This window comes from Triticum urartu, chromosome 7A (assembly GCF_056163025.1).
Source record: "Triticum urartu cultivar PI428250 chromosome 7A, HENAU_Tu73, whole genome shotgun sequence".
Classification (NCBI taxonomy): Eukaryota; Viridiplantae; Streptophyta; class Magnoliopsida; order Poales; family Poaceae; genus Triticum; species Triticum urartu.
Window position 1 is genome coordinate 550815169 of NC_141879.1, and position 17888 is coordinate 550833056.

General features: G+C 48.1%; 1 long non-coding RNA gene and 1 pseudogene across 2 annotated transcripts; one reads left to right on the forward strand and one right to left on the reverse strand.

Annotated features, from left to right (window-relative positions):
- Positions 1 to 1936: 1936 nt before the first annotated feature.
- LOC125521583 (uncharacterized) lies at positions 1937 to 14990 on the reverse strand. Its single transcript, XR_007289333.2, has 3 exons — positions 14779 to 14990; positions 14060 to 14158; positions 1937 to 8404 (listed from the first exon to the last, which is right to left on the reverse strand). It is a non-coding gene; the product is annotated as an uncharacterized LOC125521583 (long non-coding RNA).
- LOC125521582 (receptor kinase-like protein Xa21) lies at positions 8628 to 13785 on the forward strand (annotated as a pseudogene). Its single transcript, XR_015609914.1, has 3 exons — positions 8628 to 11801; positions 11910 to 12249; positions 13399 to 13785. The product of XR_015609914.1 is annotated as a receptor kinase-like protein Xa21 (transcript).
- Positions 14991 to 17888: the final 2898 nt, after the last annotated feature.

Sequence of the window (17888 nt, forward strand, 5' to 3'; positions counted from 1 at the left end):
TGAGCAAGAAATTCTACCAAAGACTTTCGTTGGCTTGAGATCTTTGTAATTGGGCATCATTTGGATTAATGTGCACACGATGTCATATTTTCCATCCAAGGCTCTTAGTATCTTCTTGATGATGAATCTGTCGGTCAACTCTTCACTTCCTAAGCCGGCAATCTCATTTGTGTTGAGAGTGAGCCTAGAGTACATTTCAGCGACACCTTCACCATCCTTCATTTTGAACTTTTCAAGTTGACTTTGAAGCACATCCAATTTGAATTCCTTGACAGAGTCAGTACCTTTGTGCATATCAATCAAAGTATCCCAAATTTCCTTTGCATTCTCAAGATGATTGATTTTGAATTTTTCGGGGCATAATCCATTGAAGAGGATATCGCAAGCTTGAGAATTGTATTGCAGCATCTTCAATTCTTCCGCGGTAGCTTCACGATTTGGTTCTCTCCCATTGAAGAATTCACCTTGCAAGCCAATACACATAATAGCCCAAATGGCGGGGTTATGTCCAAGAATATGTTGTTTCATCTTATGCTGCCAACTAGCAAAATTAGTACCATCAAAGTAAGGACCTCTACGGTGGTAATTTCCCTCGCTAGACGCCATACTCTTCTAGGTTGTGAAACCAAGGCTATTATCATCAAAGATATGAAAATCAAGGCAAATGGAGACAAAAGCTCTGATACCACTGGTAGGGTTGAAATATGTCTAGAGGGGGGTGATTAGACTACTTGACCAAATAAAAATCTAGCATTTTCCCAATTTTAAGTCTTGACAGATTTTAGCAACTTATTACAAGTCAAGCAATCAACCTACACATGCAATTCTAAGAGTATAGCAGCAGAGTGTAAATCATTGTATATGAGGGTAAAGGGAAGGAGTTTGAGGGGAGCAAACGCAATGTAGACACGGAGAATTTTGGCGTGGTTCTGATAGGTGGTGCTATCGTACATCCACGTTGATGGAGACTTCAACCCACGAAGGGTAACGGTTGCGCGAGTCCACGAAGGGCTCCACCCACGAAGGGTCCATGAAGAAGCAACATTGTCTATCCCACCATGGTCATCGCCCAGGAAGGACTTGCCTCACTTGGGTAGATCTTCATGAAGTAGGCGATCTCCTTGCCCTTACAAACTCCTTGGTTCAACTCCACAATCTTGACGGAGGCTTCCAAGTGACACCTAACCAATCTAGGAGACACCACTCTCCAAAAGGTAATAGATGGTGTGTTGATGATGAACTCCTTGCTCTTGTGCTTCAAATGATAGTCTCCCCAACACTCAACTCTCTCACACAAATTTGGATATGGTGGAAAGATGATTTGAGTGGAAAGCAACTTGGGAAGGCTAGAGATCTAGATTCTTGTGGTTGGATTGAAATGTGTTGGTCTCAGCACATGAGTAGGTGGCTCTCTCTCGGAAAATGAGTAGTGGAAGTGTAGGCACGTTCTAGTAGCTCTCTCCACGGATGGAGGAAGGGTGGAGGGGTATATATAGCCTCCACACAAAATCTATCCGTTACACACAATTTATCAGACTCGATGGATCGAATAGTGAAACTCGGTCAGACCGATTTAGTTCAAAATGTGAACGTTAGGCATTTCGGTGGGACCGACACGATCAACTCGGTGGGACCGATTTTTTAGGGTTAGGGCATAACTTAATCTCGATGAGACCGATCACATGAACTCGCTGAGACCGATTTCAGTAATAGGCAAACAGAGAGTTGGTCAGGCGAACTCGGTGGGACCAATCGCTCATTTTGATGAGACAGAAATGTTATGAAAAGGAAACAAAGAGATTGCATTGCGAACTTGGTGGGACCGATCGCTCATTTCGATTGGACTAAAACGTTACGAATGGAAACAGAGATTTTGCAATCCCATCTCGGTGAGACCGAGATCCCTATCGGTGAGACCGAACTGATTAGGGTTTCTGGCTACGGCTATGTCAAGTGAACTCAATGGCGTCGGATAGATCAAATCGATGGGGCTAAGTTTGACTTTTGGTTTGGGACATATGTGGAAATGAGAAAGAGGGCTTTTGGAGCATATCACTAAGCATTTTGAGCAAGCAAGCCATTAAGCAACACCTCATCCCTTTTTATATTATTGGCTTTTCCTATGGACTCAATGTGATCTTGGATCACTAAAATGAAAATGTAGAGTTTTGAGCTTGTGCCAATATGTGTCCTTAGCATTTTGAGGGGTCCACATCTCTAATCCATGCCATGCCAATCATTGAACTTACTGAAAAGATTATCTTGAATGGATATTAGTTCAATGAGCTATATGTTGTTAATAATTACCAAAACCGCCCAGGGATTAGTTGCACTTTTAATAGGCGAACGTCACCGCCGCGCCAACCAGCCCCTTCCGCGCGCTCCTTCCCCTCGCCGCCTCCGGCGGCAGCGGGGCGCCCCCTCCACCTCCTTCTCCCCTCCCCTGCTCCCTAGCACGCGTGCTCACTCGCACCGATGGCCCTCGCCAGATCTGGAAAGCCCCTTCCTTCCCGTTGTCCATGGCCTTGCCTGGGTGGCCGTGGCCTACTTGGTGTCGGCGTGGCCCTCGGCGGTCTCGGGGGGAGGCGGGCTGCTTCCTCCGGGTCCTAGTGACGCGGCTGCCCTGGGTGGCCGGCGGTCATGGAGGGAGTTCCCGGCCGCCGCTGAAGACTTGACGCCAGATCCAGCATGCTCCTGATCCGATCTGGTGGTATGCTTGGGCTTGGCCCGTCCATCGTCTGTGGTCCTTGGGCCACTTCTTCTGGGTACCCGGTATCCTAGATCTAGGGTTTGGCTTCGTGCGGGTGCAAGGTGCATGCTTTGGTGTGCAGTGAGTGGTGGTTTTGCGTCAGTCCGGCAGCCGGGGCGGCCGAATGCGTGCTGGCGGCCCATCGCCATGTGGGTGGTGGGTGAAGGTGGATCCCCTTGGTCACAGGAGCGGCGGCTCCGGACGGTGAGCACGATGACACCATCTCAGCAGGTGTCGATGTGCGGGTGCTCATGTGTCGCCTCGGCCGCTTGGGTGGCGAGGTGGATTACTTGGGGGCGTCCGGCTTGCGGGTGTGTTCTTCGCGGCCTCCGGCCTAGTCGGGGCGTTGTCTGCATATTGCCTCGGTTGGCCTTGGCTGATGGACCTGGGTGGTTGGCGTCGTGTCCCGAGCGAAAGCTCTGTCCGACAGTGTCGGTGCCGGTGATAGCGACACTCTGGTTGTGTCGTTTTTCTCCTTGGAGGTGTCATCGTGGGTGACCTGTATCCACCATGCACTCTAGGTGAAAACCATGTGTCTGTGTGTCTGGCATGTTCCAGACCAGACGATGGCGGCGTTGTGGTGTCGTTTCCTCCTTGGAGGCTCCGTCTCATGGGCAAGGTCCCATCTTACCAATCACTGAGGTGAGTTCTATAGATGGCAGCTTCTTTTTATCGTGTGTTGGTCCAAGCTTCAACGTCGGTGCACTCCCGAGGAGCTAGGTTCGGTGAGGTGGTTGTGCTTGAAAGCCTCCCTCTGTTGTCTTGGCACCAGCTTCCATCTGCGCTCTAGGGTGGTGAGCACTCCATCGTTCAAACGGTGCGGCGCCCTTTGAGTCAGGGCGAGGAGCTGGGGGCTCCTATCGGCGATGGAGCAGGATGATGCTATTTTGTCGGACGCACAGGCGATGGCAATGGCATAGCCTCTTTTGCCGGCTGGTTTCCTTCCGTAGTTGGCCTTCTTCGTACTGTTGGTCTTCCAATCATGTTTGAGGGCTCCTATGCCTTGTTGTATTATTTTTGAGCTTTGTCGCTCCCCCTGGGCACCCATGTATCTTGCCGGAGCTTTTCCTTTTGTTCTGCAGTGTTATGTTGAGTTGTGATATTGGTTGTAAGAGCTTCATTAATTTAAAGCCGGGCACCAGCCTCTCCTCTAAAAAAGTAAGCCGGTAGCAACCGAATGAACTAAATAACTATTAACATTACAGCAAGTAAAAATGTGCGCTATTTTCCTGCTGAAAAATAAGCTTGATTAGGGCATCTCTAACGGCGACCTGCAAATTCCCTCCGGTATCCATCCGCGGACAGGACCAGTCCGCGGACACTGATATTGGAGGCCGCCATCCAACACCGTCCGCATACATTTCAGCAACTAATTGAACTAACCAGACAAAATTCATACAAACACGACAGATTTCATACAAAATGTATGACATTCATATATACACGTCGGGTTTTCATCACATTCCCAACATTTAAAAAAAAGACCAATTCGACCCTAAACCAACCCTACGGGGGCGTCCAATGTCCAAGCCCTTGTCGTCCTCCATCTGTCGTCTCTCATGCCCTACTCATCCTCGAAAGGGTCCGCGCCTTGTCCGTCGCTGGTGGACATGAGGTCCACGATGGAGATGGTGGCGCTGGCACCATCGTCGTCGAACTGGCCCGCCCAATAGTTCATCGGCGAGGCATAGGAGGCGCAACTAGCGTTGTTCTCATCCATGATAACCTGCAGCTGCGCCTCCGCGGCGGCTGCTTCCTGACAAGCGAGGGCTTGAGCGCGGATGGCGTTGTAGAGCGCATGCTGCTCCATGATGAAGTTGGGGTTCACCGCGGCCATGTCCGCCACGGCCTCCTCGCTCACACGCTCGCCATCGATTTGGCCCTCCACCAGACAGTGCTACTCGAGGAGGAACAGGTTGTACCGGTGTTCCTCCTGTGCCTGTTCCTCATGTGCCTGTTGGAACGCCGACATAGGCGCCGTCACAGGCTTCTCCTCCGCCATGGCGGCGTTGAAGTGCGTCTACGCCTGCTCCATGGTGAGTCCGGCATGCATAGGCAAGTGCTCGGGCTCCGGTGTGGCATCGCCGGAGCCCGTCTCCATCGTGGGGTTGTCCTCGTCGTTGGATATCTCGGGCGATTTGGCTGGCATGCCGGCCTTGATCCGCCTGGCACGATGGATTTGCCAGCCGGTCGCAAGGGCGGCCACCTCGTGCTTCATATCCGTTGATAGGCTCTCCCACATTGCATTGCCGCCTGCAATCATGGCAAATGTGGTGTGGACAAGGGAGGAGGATGTGGAGCGAGCGACTTGAGTTGTGGAGTTAGCCGGATCTCGCTGAGGCCAGGCATCCAGGTGCATTAATGCGTGGCGCCAGAGTGGGTTTCTCGGCCGGCGAGCCTGCTTAATAACGGCATACGGACAGACACGGCGTTGAACGGGCGTGGTAGATATCCGACCGTCCCATCCAGTAACGCATGCACGGATACTGAGGACGCGTCGCGGGCGGCACCCTCGGCACCGCTTCAATGGCGGAACCAACGAGAGATCATGTCCGCTCTGAGCCGACATCAATGTGGAGCGGCCGCTCTACAACGGCATGAATGCAGGCAGTTGGCGTTGGGAGGGAATGCGCACGAGCGAGAGTGGTGGGTTTTTAGTGGGTCAGGGCAATCAGACACGGAAGTGGGTGTTGTCCAGATGCCCACAAAGCCCCCCGACATTTGTCTTTGGATTGCAGAAAAAAGCATGTCCGGACCGCTCGGCGGACCGATACATGCCCACGTTAGATGGATTTCACGATCCGAACGTATGCGGACCATTTGAGGGTCAAGATGCCCTTAAGCATCATATTTATTTGAATCTGAGCTTGATGGATGGATTTTTTTTCTTTGAGGTAGAGAGAGAGACTTGATGGATGGATCCTATGATGATGACCTGATGAGACGCTCGTTCATACCGCGCCAATATTACCGTACCATTAACGTTCTTCAGGAAAGTTCTCTGCCGCTGGTCTGGTCTTGGTAGCGCGTCCAGATTATGGAGCGCCACTGTTCATCAGGCAAGTGCCGGTGGCCCTTTTTGACAGGATGCACCTTTTTTCTTTTGGCAAACTGTAGCCCTCACTATTATTCATTAACATCTGTACAGAAAATATTTTTTCCTGAGGGAAAGGAGTTGGCTTGAAAAGGCCGTATTGACAGGATGCACCCTGGAAGGTGCACGAAAGCATAGAAGAAGTGCGGTGACGCTGGCTTGGGTCAATGCAGTGCATACAGCCATAGAGTCGCCTCGCTATCTTAGGCTGAAGAAAGTGCGGCGCCAAAAGGAGGTTCAGACTAATGAGATGGACAGGCGGGGCCTCTCTGGATCGTAACCAGGAGAAATATAAGAAAATGTAGGAATTTGACAGGTATACGCGTACGGCACAATTATTGGAAAACACATAAAACTTACAGAAATAGTCTTTTTTGCGGAAAAAACATGCAGAACTAGTGTTTTCGTTTTGTGTGTGAAAAAACATGCAGGGTTTCAATAGAACAAAATTAGAACACAAGGAAAGTGTGATTCCAGGAGATGTTGAAATTTCTACGACATTACGGCGTAGGAAGTCAACCTAAAGAACATTTCCGGCACAAGTTTGCCACACTAAGATCCTCCAAATATCCTATGAAATTCCTACGATCCAGAGAGGGCTGCAACAATTTTTTAATCTGATTCTTGTCCTTTCAACACAACGTTTTGTGCAAATTTTAGCAACATTGGTAGCTGTTCTTGTGTTCTTGGCCTCACGAGAATTTGATTCAAAGTAATTATCCATTAAGCAAATCCATAGCTAGAGATCGAGAACACTTTCACTTTTACGTTTCGAGGGAAAAAAACTGTTGAGCCCTCAAACTATTTGTGTTGTCCGACTTAAACCTAAACTAAGAAGCAACCTAAAATTAACCACTTAACTTACTATAAACATTAGACAAAAACCTAGCCAGTCCTGATAAGTACTTTTGTGTACTGAACCTTTGAAAAAAAACGAGAAAAAGATCATGGTAGTAGAGAATGTTAAGATATGATGACCTGTGAAAAATCATCAAAAAATATGGTTATTTATGCCATGTGCATAAATGATAAAAGAACTTCATTTATCTTTGGGATAAGTATATTTTTCGTCCCTCAACTCTCTTGATAGTATAGAAATGGTCCCTTAACTTTAAAACCAGTAAATTTTAGTCCCTCAATTTTTCAAACCGGATAACTTTAGTTCCTCATACCATTTATGGTTTCGTTGCACGTGGCATGGTTTTGACCCTGGTGGCCGTGGCAGCTTCTGCGAGGGAAGCGGCCTGGAGCTTGGCCAGCGTTCACGCCACCTCTAGCTTGGTCACCGTACTCGCCGCATCAAGCTTTGACGAGGCGGCGAGGCCGATAAGGTCCTTGGCTGGCACCACGTCTCGTTGGCATTGAGCTGAACACCACGGTCCAATTTATTTTGCATCCTCATTTTTTTTTCCTACTTCCTCTTATCAGTCGAAGCTAGCTACTACCAGGTTGATTGATTCCTTCAGGGTAAATCGATTAGCTAGCATACGTTGCTTGTGTACGTATGCATCTCTCTCCGTGTAGCGTGTACTGCGGTAGCTAGCTCGGAAAGAACTCGAGCTAGCCGTGCACCTCGCCCGAAAGGACGCGTTCCCGGCTAGAAGTACACAAGTAACAGATGCATTCACGATTGGAGCCCGCGCGGACCGGGGCGGCCGCCTTCATCCTACGGGCCGGTTTGAGATACTGTCCCTGTCCGGCGCCGGCGCCACTTGGAACAACGGGGCTCGCAGCGTACCTCGCCTGTGGGCGGGTACCGTGATGGGAGAGCTACCCGCGTCCGGGCTCTAGCCCCGTCATGGTGATTGCAGCCACGTCCGGCAACACCACGTACGAGAGGCTGCCGCTGGATCAAGCTACGATGAGGGCCGTGCATTGGCGTGGAGGAAGAAAAGAGCCGGTGTCGGGCCCCCTCCTGCTCAAGGCTCAAGCTACGACCAGGGCCATGCAGCCACCGGCCACCGCGATCTCCTCCCGCCTCTCCATGGCTCTCCAATCTCCCGATCTAAGTTGGCCACAGGTGGCAGGAGCCCACGAGCCAGAGTGTGCACATCAACTATTCGATGAAATGTCTACTGCGTGGGAAATAGAGCGAAGAAGAGGTGACAGTCAACTCCGAATACCAGGGTCAAAACCATGCCACACCATCAACGAAGCCATCCGAAGCGGTATGAGAGACTAAACTTATCCGGTTTGAGAAGTTGAGGGACTAACCTTTACCGGTTTTGGAGTTAAGGGACGATTTCTATATTTTCGAAAGAGTTGAGGGACGGAAAATATACTTATCCCTTTATCTTTTGGTGTTTTTCATATGCTACATGGATTATCATATTGGTTGATGATTTTCCTTTTTGGTTCCTACTTTAAACATTCTCCACACCTTTTCATTCTGAAATACAAACCACACTCTAAACCTTAACCTGATTATAGAGTTGTTTGTACCCTATAATTGGATGAAAATTTGAAAACGATGTGAACGTTGGGGATGTTACAAGATTGGGACGCAGCTTCAGTGCCTTAAAGGCACCTGCTTTTGGGTCACTGACATGTGGGCCAGCCACCTGTTGAAACAAAATTAGAACAAAATTAGAACACAAAGGTAGGTGCCTTAAGACACCGAAGCATCATCCACAAGATTGGAACCTCCAAACATTCAACCAGAAACATGACTGTTTATCTTCTGTAAAAAGAATAGAAGATGAGTATATTTAACTCTTCTTATGATTGCACATGACATAAACACTCTTTTTTTGTGAAATTTTGAATGTCATAAATTCCTAGCATTCACTTCCTGTATTATATATTTCACATTTTTGTAATATCAAAATTCATGTTCATTATTCTTCAGGATGAAGCGTGCATCCACACTGTACCTCAGGCAACCACACACTCCTGCTGATGTTGGAGGATGGCTGGGTCAATGCAATGTATGTAAGCAGAGGTTCGAGGCATCACCCTGTCCCAGTCTGAGATGTGAAGGGTAATCTCTTAGCGTCCAAATGCGTGTTCACAATACAAATATTCCACAAGTGTGGATTTGAGCAACTACCAAGTCACAGCTAATTTAGTCAGCAAATAGTTTGAATGAACACCATATCTGATCCAAAAGCATACCCCTGATGCATCATGCCCGTTTCCATCATATTGACCACTGAGCCGCGAATATGTGTGCTATTTTGAGCGGTTGGCTACTGACACACTCAACAGCTGAGTACTTAAACATCCGTCTGCAAATGAAAGCTTTCATCACCATACTCCATAGCTGTAGCCTGTGAACAACAAAAATGGCATCTTCGGGTGTCTTGCTTCCAGGCTTTGTTTGGTTTCTATACCTCTTCTGCTTCCTTTGCAGCCTGCCACTATCCACCTGCAATGAAACTGAAAATGATAGGCAAGCTCTCCTCTGCTTCAAGTCCAGGATCTCGGGTCCAGCAGGAGTTTTAGCTTCATGGAGGAACACGTCCTTGGACGTTTGCGACTGGCATGGGATCACTTGCAGCACGGTGTCCCCTTGTCGTGTGATTGAGCTGGACCTTAAGTCAGAAGGCATCTCAGGCCCCATATCGCCTTGCGTTGCCAACCTGACCTCTCTTGCAAGGCTTCAGCTGTCAAACAATAGCTTCAATGGTGGCATACCATCGGAGCTTGGCCTCCTAAGCCGGCTCCGTGATCTCAACCTCAGCATGAACACTTTGGAAGGTAACATACCACCGTCTTTGGGCAGCAGCCATTCTCTTACATATGTCGATCTTGGGGTGAATGCTCTGACAGGGGTCATCCCGGAGTCCCTAGCAAATAGTCCATCTCTTCTTGACATTTCCCTCCAAAAGAACAACCTTGTTGGTTCTATACCTGTTGTTACTGCCACCTCCCCACCTATTCAATACCTCGATTTAAGCTATAATCATATTTCAGGAAAAATACCTTCCTCGCTAGGGAACCTTTCCTCCCTCATCGATCTTCTTCTTACAGAGAATAATTTAGTAGGGAGTATACCAGACAGCTTAGGTCATATTCCAACACTGCAGGTACTGGCCTTGACAGCCAACAACTTGTCTGGGACAGTCCCACCATCTCTATTCAATATGTCATCTCTGACATTTCTTGGCTTAGCAAACAACTCGCTTGTTGGAAGGTTACCCTCCAATATTGGCTACACACTCCCGAATATTCAGGATTTAATCCTCTCATCAAACAAGTTTGATGGCCCTATCCCAGCTTCTCTTCCCAAAGCTTACAACCTTCGTCAGCTTTACCTGTATACTAACAGCCTAACTGGGTTTATACCCTTCTTTGGGTCATTGCCAAATTTGGAGGAACTTGATTTGTCATACAACAAACTAGAAGCAGGAGACTGGGAATTTGTCTCTTCACTCGCAAATTGTACCAGGTTGACTATGCTGATGTTGGTTGGGAACAATCTTCAAGGCGAAATGCCAAGTTCAATAGGCAATCTTTCTGATAGTCTGGAGTGGCTGTGGCTAAGGGAAAACCAAATTTCTGGGCCTATACCACCAGAGATTGGCAATCTTAAGAGCCTCCGCAGGTTGTACATGGATTACAATCTTATCACTGGAAATATACCAGCAACAATTGGTAATTTGCACAGCTTGGTCCATCTATCCTTTGCACAAAACAGACTGTCAGGGCAAATCCCAGATACTATTGGTAATCTGGTTCAGCTAAATTCTTTGAAATTGGATGGGAACAACATTAGCGGAAGGATACCTGCAGATATAGGACATTGTAATCAACTCCAAATACTCAACCTTGCTCACAACTCACTAGATGGGAATATACCAAGTGAAATCTTCAAAATTTCTTCGCTTTCTGAAGAATTGGACTTGTCACATAATTACCTATCTGGGGGAGTGCCAGTGGAAGTTGGCAATCTCATTAATGTGAACAAAATTAGCATATCAGATAACAGGTTGTCTGGCAACATCCCATCCACTCTTGGCCAGTGTGTGGTTCTGGAGTACTTGGATATTTCTCATAACAATTTGTTCGGAAAGATTCCACAGTTCCTCACATCCTTAAGTTCCCTGCAAAATCTCAACTTATCCTTCAACAATTTTGATGGAGCAGTTCCAGGAGGCGGTATTTTTAACAATACTGGTGCAGTGTCAGTTGAAGGAAATCATGATTTGTGTACCAGCATTCCAACAGGAGGTATACCTCTTTGTTCAACACAAGTTGACAGAAAAGGGAAACAAAATTCATCGGCTCTAGTCCTACGGATAGTAATGCCAGCCGTTTCTGCTGTCCTATTAATTTTGTCATGTATTGCAACAATTTACTGGAGGAAGAGGATGCAGGAAAATCCAGATTTGAAAGAATTCAGTGAGCACATGAAGAAGATATCATATGAAGACATTGTAAGGGCAACAGATAGGTTTTCTCCAGCAAACCTAATTGGATCAGGATCATTTGGAGTGGTTTACAAGGGCAGTTTAAGGCTTCAGGAAGATCAAGTTGCCATCAAGATTTTCAGCCTAAACAATTATGGAGCAAATAGGAGCTTTATTGCAGAGTGTGAAGCCCTGCGAAATGTCCGTCACCGGAATCTTGTAAAGATCATCACATCATGTTCTTCTGTGGATTCTAATGGGGCAGATTTCAAGGCCCTAGTGTTCCAATACATGCCGAAAGGGAACCTAGAAATGTGGCTGCATCCGGGAGACCTTGAACATGGTGAGAGACATATCCTGACTTTAAGCCGAAGGATCAATATTGGCTTGGATGTAGCCTTTGCTTTGGATTATCTTCATAACCAGTGTGCATCTCCACTAATACACTGTGACCTAAAGCCAAGCAATATTCTTTTGGATCTTGACATGGTTGCCTATGTCACCGACTTTGGCCTGGCAAGGTTTGTATTCACAACATCAAATGTACAAGAAGGTGATTCAACAAGTCTGGCCTGCCTAAAAGGATCCATCGGATACATCCCTCCAGGTGAGACTAAGCATATCCTCAGTAATGTTGAACTATTGGGTTCGTTTTTTCTTTAGAGTTGTACATATACTGCAGATTTCTCTAATTGTGTTTGTAAACGAAATGCAGAATATGGCATGAGCGCAGAGATATCAACCAAGGGTGATGTCTACAGTTTTGGAGTGCTTCTGTTACAGATGATAACAGGGCAAAGTCCAACTGACAAAAATTTCAGTGATGGTGCAAGTCTTCATGAATTTGTTTGTAGAGCATTTCCAGATAATATTTGTGACGTTATTGATCAAACAATGCTAGAAGATGACAGCAATGCACAAGAAGTAATAAAGAACTGTGTCATTCCACTTGTTAGAATAGGCCTCTCTTGCTCCATGACATCTCCCAAAGAGCGGCCGGACATGGGCCAAGTTTCTACCGAGATCCTTAGAATCAAGCATGTGGCCTCACGCATGTATGTCAGATGAAGCAAAGCATAGGCAGGATGGTTGCTAGCGAGAAAATTTTGTGTAAAGAATAATGATGATGCACTATCTTATTGCTTTTCCTTCTTTTGAATTCAGTTAGACAGATAGTGACCCTTGTTGACAGTGTAATCTTCTCTTTTGCTCTATTTCAGTTTTTAAAAATTTCTTCTCTAATCTCAGAATTGCAATAACTCACGGCTGGGCTAGTTATTTTTTTTCAAATGTAACTTCAAATTTCCTGAAATTTGAACAGTAGACTCACATGAATATAGTATCTGATTTTAGGAAATTTGAACAGTACAAATCATATATTAACATCTTTAAATATTTTTTATTAATGATTTTACAATAATTAATCTCGAATATTAACAATAATAAACTGAATATTAACATATTCTAATCTTGAATATTGTGCATTGTTGGTATCTGAGCTAGTGTTTAATCATTGAAAGGTTGAAGTATCTAAATTTAGAAGTTAGCACAGGTAAAGTAATAAATGCTAAAGAAAATATTGATATAAGGTGCAGAATAAATCCCTCTGAAGAATTTGGCATACTACTCATAGCCAACTAAATACAATTGTTGATTTGATATATAGCTTTTTTATATCCTGGGGGAAAAGAAAAGACAACTTGGACCAAAAATTTGAAAGTTTATTTAGAAAATACAAAAGACTCGTAGAAAAGTACTCTGGATTGAATAATAAAATTGATCTAGTTCTATATAAACTAGAGGAAGCAAAGGCAAAGCAAAATATAGTATTTGTAAGAATAACGACTACATTAAAGAAGAAGTGCTATCCATCGGAAAAAATATAGGCCACTGTCCATGTAAAAGTAAAGACCCAGGTGAGATTATTAGATACATTGGATATCGAAAAGATAGTGCAAGAAGTAAAAACTTTTATCATTTCATAAAGGGTCGATCGGATACATCCCACCAGGTCAGATTAAGCATATCCTCAGCAATGTTAGATTGTTGGGTGTGTTTGTTCTTTACGGAGTTGCAACTTGCAAATGCTGCAGATTCTTTAACTGTGTTTGTAAATGTAAATGCAGAGTATGGCATGAGTGAAGAGATATCAACCAAGGGTGATATCTACAGTTTTGGAGTGCTTCTGTTACAAATGATAACAGGGCGAAGTCCAACGACGGAAAATTCAGTGAAGGTGCAAGCCTTCATGAATTTGTTTGTAGAGCATTTCCAGATAATATTTGTGAGGTTGTTGATCCAACAATGCTACAAGATGACAGCAACGCACCGGAAGTGATGAAGAACTGTGTTGTTCTAATGGTTAGACCGGCCAGGCATGGGACAAGTTTCTGCCGAGATCCTTAGAATCAAGCATCTGGCCTCACGCATGGATGTCAGATGAAGCAACGATTGGCAGGATGGTAGCTAGTGACAGAAATTCATGTCAAAAAGAACGATGGTATAATATCTTATATATGGCTTTTCCATTTGTTAGTTCAAGTTAGTGAAACTTGCAGACTGTACCCTTCTCTCTTGCCATAGCATTTTGTTTCACGTTTGGATTTTCCCTTAGTTGTACGAGTGAGTAGTATTTATACAAGCACAGCCTGAACGATCAGAGCTAGACTGATTTGCGCAGTCAGAGTAAATATTTGGGAAGCTGACTTGGAACCAGATAGAGGATTAACCCTCGATTTTGAACATGGCTTGAACACAAAATTCACCTCAACAAACCAGAGTTAACGGGGTTGAGAACCAACCTACGCCCAATCTGCGGAGAAGAACGCCCCATATCAAGCAGATAGGCATGTCACAAGCGTGTACCTGGTTGCCGCGGAAGCCTAGTTTGCCCCGCCCCTTGATACTGACCGCCGCTGCTTGTGACGTGCCACCCGCTGATTGTAGCCCAAGCTGTTGCTGTGGCTGAAGAAAAGACCATGTAAAAGCAAGTGCTTAAGGAGGCAAAGTGGTCTGAAGGCTGAAGCTACCTTACAAGATGAACAATCTAGCTAGCAGTCTGTTCTGTTGGCAGACCTTCACCCTACCCGCATTACTTTCTCTGAATAAGCTCTATTAAGGTTTCATTTCCCACACAACAAACTCTAGTAAGCAAACGAAGGAGCTCATAAACTGCATCTACATCATAGCTAATAACGGCAATCGAACACGACCAGTCTTCTGCAATCAGCAGGAAGAGATAATGAAGCATTGGCAACCTCACAAAAATTAGAACATGTCAGATAAACAATAACAGCTACCTCTCAACAGTCAAAACCCCTACGAAATGCAAACCAGGACCAAAATTCAGTAGTGAGCCGGCTGCAGGCAAAGATATAAGCTACAGTATATTATTGTTCAGCAGATTCATTTAACCCTGCATCACGCCACTTGTCTGGAATCCAATCAGGAAAATGTTTATATGAAACCTAAACTCCAATTGGCTTCAAAGTTCAATTGATCATGAGATAATCGAACCGGGCGATTAATTAGTTGGTACCAAGATTGCAGGCGGGGAGGGAGGGAGGGGAAGGAGTGGGGGTCACCTCTGCCGGCGATGGGATGTTGGTGCGGGCGAGGTACTAGCAACGGAGGCGGCGACGTTCGGCCCGTCCCTTGGTGACCGAGGCACCGCAGAACGCCATGTCGACGCGCGGCGGCGCCACCAGGACCTTAAGCCTGCCGGACGAGGGCATGGCGCGGAGGCGCTGGATCACCATCTGCGCCGGAGGAGTAAATAGGATAAAACTAGTACTTTACATGTTAGATTTCAAAAAACTACCAGTTTTTAATTTTTTGCTGATAACTACCAAATTAGGGATTGACTATTTCAAAAAACCCTAAACACTTTAAACCGTTTTATGACAGATCGGACCCACTCCTAAACAATCCGTTTGTTTGACCGTTTGGTTTGACCGTTAACTTACATGTGGGTCCCACATGTAAGTTGCCTCTTGTTCCTCTTATCTTCTCTTCTCTCCTTCTGTCTCTTTCTTCTTCCTCTCCCCTACAACCACCACCTACCGACGGCAAGGAAGAACGCCGCGCGGAGGAGCAGCCGCATCGCAGGAGCACGGGCCGCACCTTGGCCAGGGGCTCAGGCCGTCGCGAGCCGCGCGCCATGGCCGGGAGCGCGCCGAGGAGCAAGGGCCGCCTCCAGCTGCGCCATGGTCAGGTGCTCGGGCCGTCGCGAGCCGTGCGCCATGGCCAGGAACGCGCGAGGAGCAAGGGCCCCCGCCAGCCGCACCATGGACAAAGGCTCTGGCCGCCTCCAGCCGCGCGCAATGACCCAGGAGCAGCGGCAGTTGTCGGCAAGGAGCTCCTCCACCTAACCCGTCGCGAAACGAGGAATACTCGTTCCTAGCGGCGGCCTTCGCGACGAGGAACGACTAGAGAACCCCGCCTTCGCGACAAGGAACGCGGCGGCCGCGCCGCCTTCTTTCGCTTGGCCGCGACCAGGCCGCCGGCGAGCTGCCTGCGCCGTTCCTCAAAGAGCAGTCAGGGACCCGATTGCTTTTTTAGAAAACAGCCAGGGACCCGATTGCTTTTTTAAAAAAGTTACAGGGACCTCATTGCTTTTTTAAAGAACTTACAAAAATACTGACATATGGGCCCTACATGTAAGGTATCAGTCAAACAAACGGTCAAACAAACGGTTCTCTTACGTGCGGGTCCCAACTGTCATAATCATGATTAATTTTAAAGCATTATGTGTTTAGGGTTTTTTGAAACAGTCAATCTCTGACTTGGTAGTTATCAGCGAAAAATTAGAAACCTATAGTTTTTTAGAACCCTAGCCTGTAAAGTAGTAGTTTTATACTATTTACTCGCGGCGGAGACGTAGGACTGGAAAGTGGAAAGTGGGGGAACCTGACCGGTGAGCCTGTCAGGACTCTGACGCTCTAAGAGCATCTCCAGTTGTTCAGACCGCCACCGGCGATAATTTTGGCGTGGGGGTGATCGGGTTCCTAGCCGCCACCCCCAGATCGTCCTCAGTCGACGCTTTTGTAATTTTTTTTAAAATATACTTGAACAAAATTCGGCAAACACGACATAGATTCGGCGATATTTAGGCGTTTCATAAACTTTTTGCATATTGAAAACATAAAAATATACTAAAAGAAAAAAATTGTTGTCGCCGCCGCCTACAGGCCGAAGAGCTTGCTGAAGGTGTCGTAGTCGTCGTCATCCTCCTCCTTCTCCTTCTTCATACCACGGTCGTCCCTACTGGATCTCTGCCTGGGGTCGCACTGGCGGACTGGTTTGGCCGGCGGCAGCACGTCGTCGTCACTGTCCTCGAGGATGATGACGCCTCCCTCATCGCGACCACGGCGGCGAGCGGCAATCTCCTCTAGGGCGCGGCATTGGCGCTCCATCTCCAGCCGGGCCCAATCTTCCCGCGCTCACTTCATGGCGGCCTCGTCGTCGAGTGCGGGCATGTCATCGCGCGTGCTCGCTCTTCACGGCGGCGATTCTCGGCTTCGTCTTTGGCTTGACAAGGCGGGATGTAGGCGCCGAGGAGGCACGATCGCCCTCGTTGATGATGAGGGTATCTCCGCGGGTGCGCCGGCCGAGCGGCGTTTCCATGGGCTCGGCCTTGACGTCGACGAGCGCCGGCGACCCAGGGGAGTGGGAGGAGGAACAGGAAGAGGAGGAGGACCCGCCCAGCATGCGCCTCGGCAGCCACGGGTCGCCACTCTGACGGGGGGGGGGGGGGGGGCGCCTGGTACTCAAGCGGCGAATCGTTGCCACCCTCGAGGTACTCAAGGACGGCATGGAGCGTGCGGCCGGGGCGCCCCACCACGGGTGGCGGCCGTCGCTGTTGTTGCGCCCCTTAACCACCACGTTGTTGGTGGAGGCGAGCCACTCCTCCTGCCGGCGTTGGAAGTACGCCACCCAGTGCGCGTGGTCGTCTTCGGCGTACTCCGGGAAGGCCCCGCTCCTCCTCCATCAGAGAGGCCCAAACGCGCTCTATTTCAGCGTGGAAGTAGGCGGGTAGGCGACGCCGGGCTGCGGGGGGACCGGGACGCTCCCGGCGTTGAGCCTCCACCGCCCCGGCACACACATGGCGGGCGGCGCCGGGTAGTTTGCCTCGTGGAGGAGGTTGGCTTCCCACTCGTGCAGGTGGCGGCGGCCGAAGCCGTTGGCCGCTGCTCCATCGCCGGGGAACTGCTCTCCCATCGGCTGGGGCGTGCACGCGGTGGCTAGACGGGGAGAGAGGGGAAGAGAGAGCGTCGGCGACGAGAGACAGAGGGGCTGCGGGGCGAGTGCGTCCACTGATGAGGGAGGGAGTGGCTTTTATAGCAGCCGAGGGGCGACAAAACGTGTGTACGCGTGGCGGGAGAGGGCGCGTCGCCGCACTGCGCCGCCCGTGAGGAATCAATGGAAGGCTGACCGGCGGCAGCATTGGCATTGATTCCCCGTGAGAAACCGAGGCGATGAGGACGACGATGCGCGGAGTCGCTGACTTGGCGGGCCTGCCGTTTTTTCGCGCCAAAAATGATTCCCCCGACGCCTCTGGACGCCTCCAGCATGCCGGGTTCGGCATGGGTCCGCCGATATCAGTTTCGGGTCTAACCAATGAAAATTGGATTTCTAAAGACATGACTGGATCATTTTTTAGCGTTGATGCTAAAAAATGGCCTAGGGATCTGTT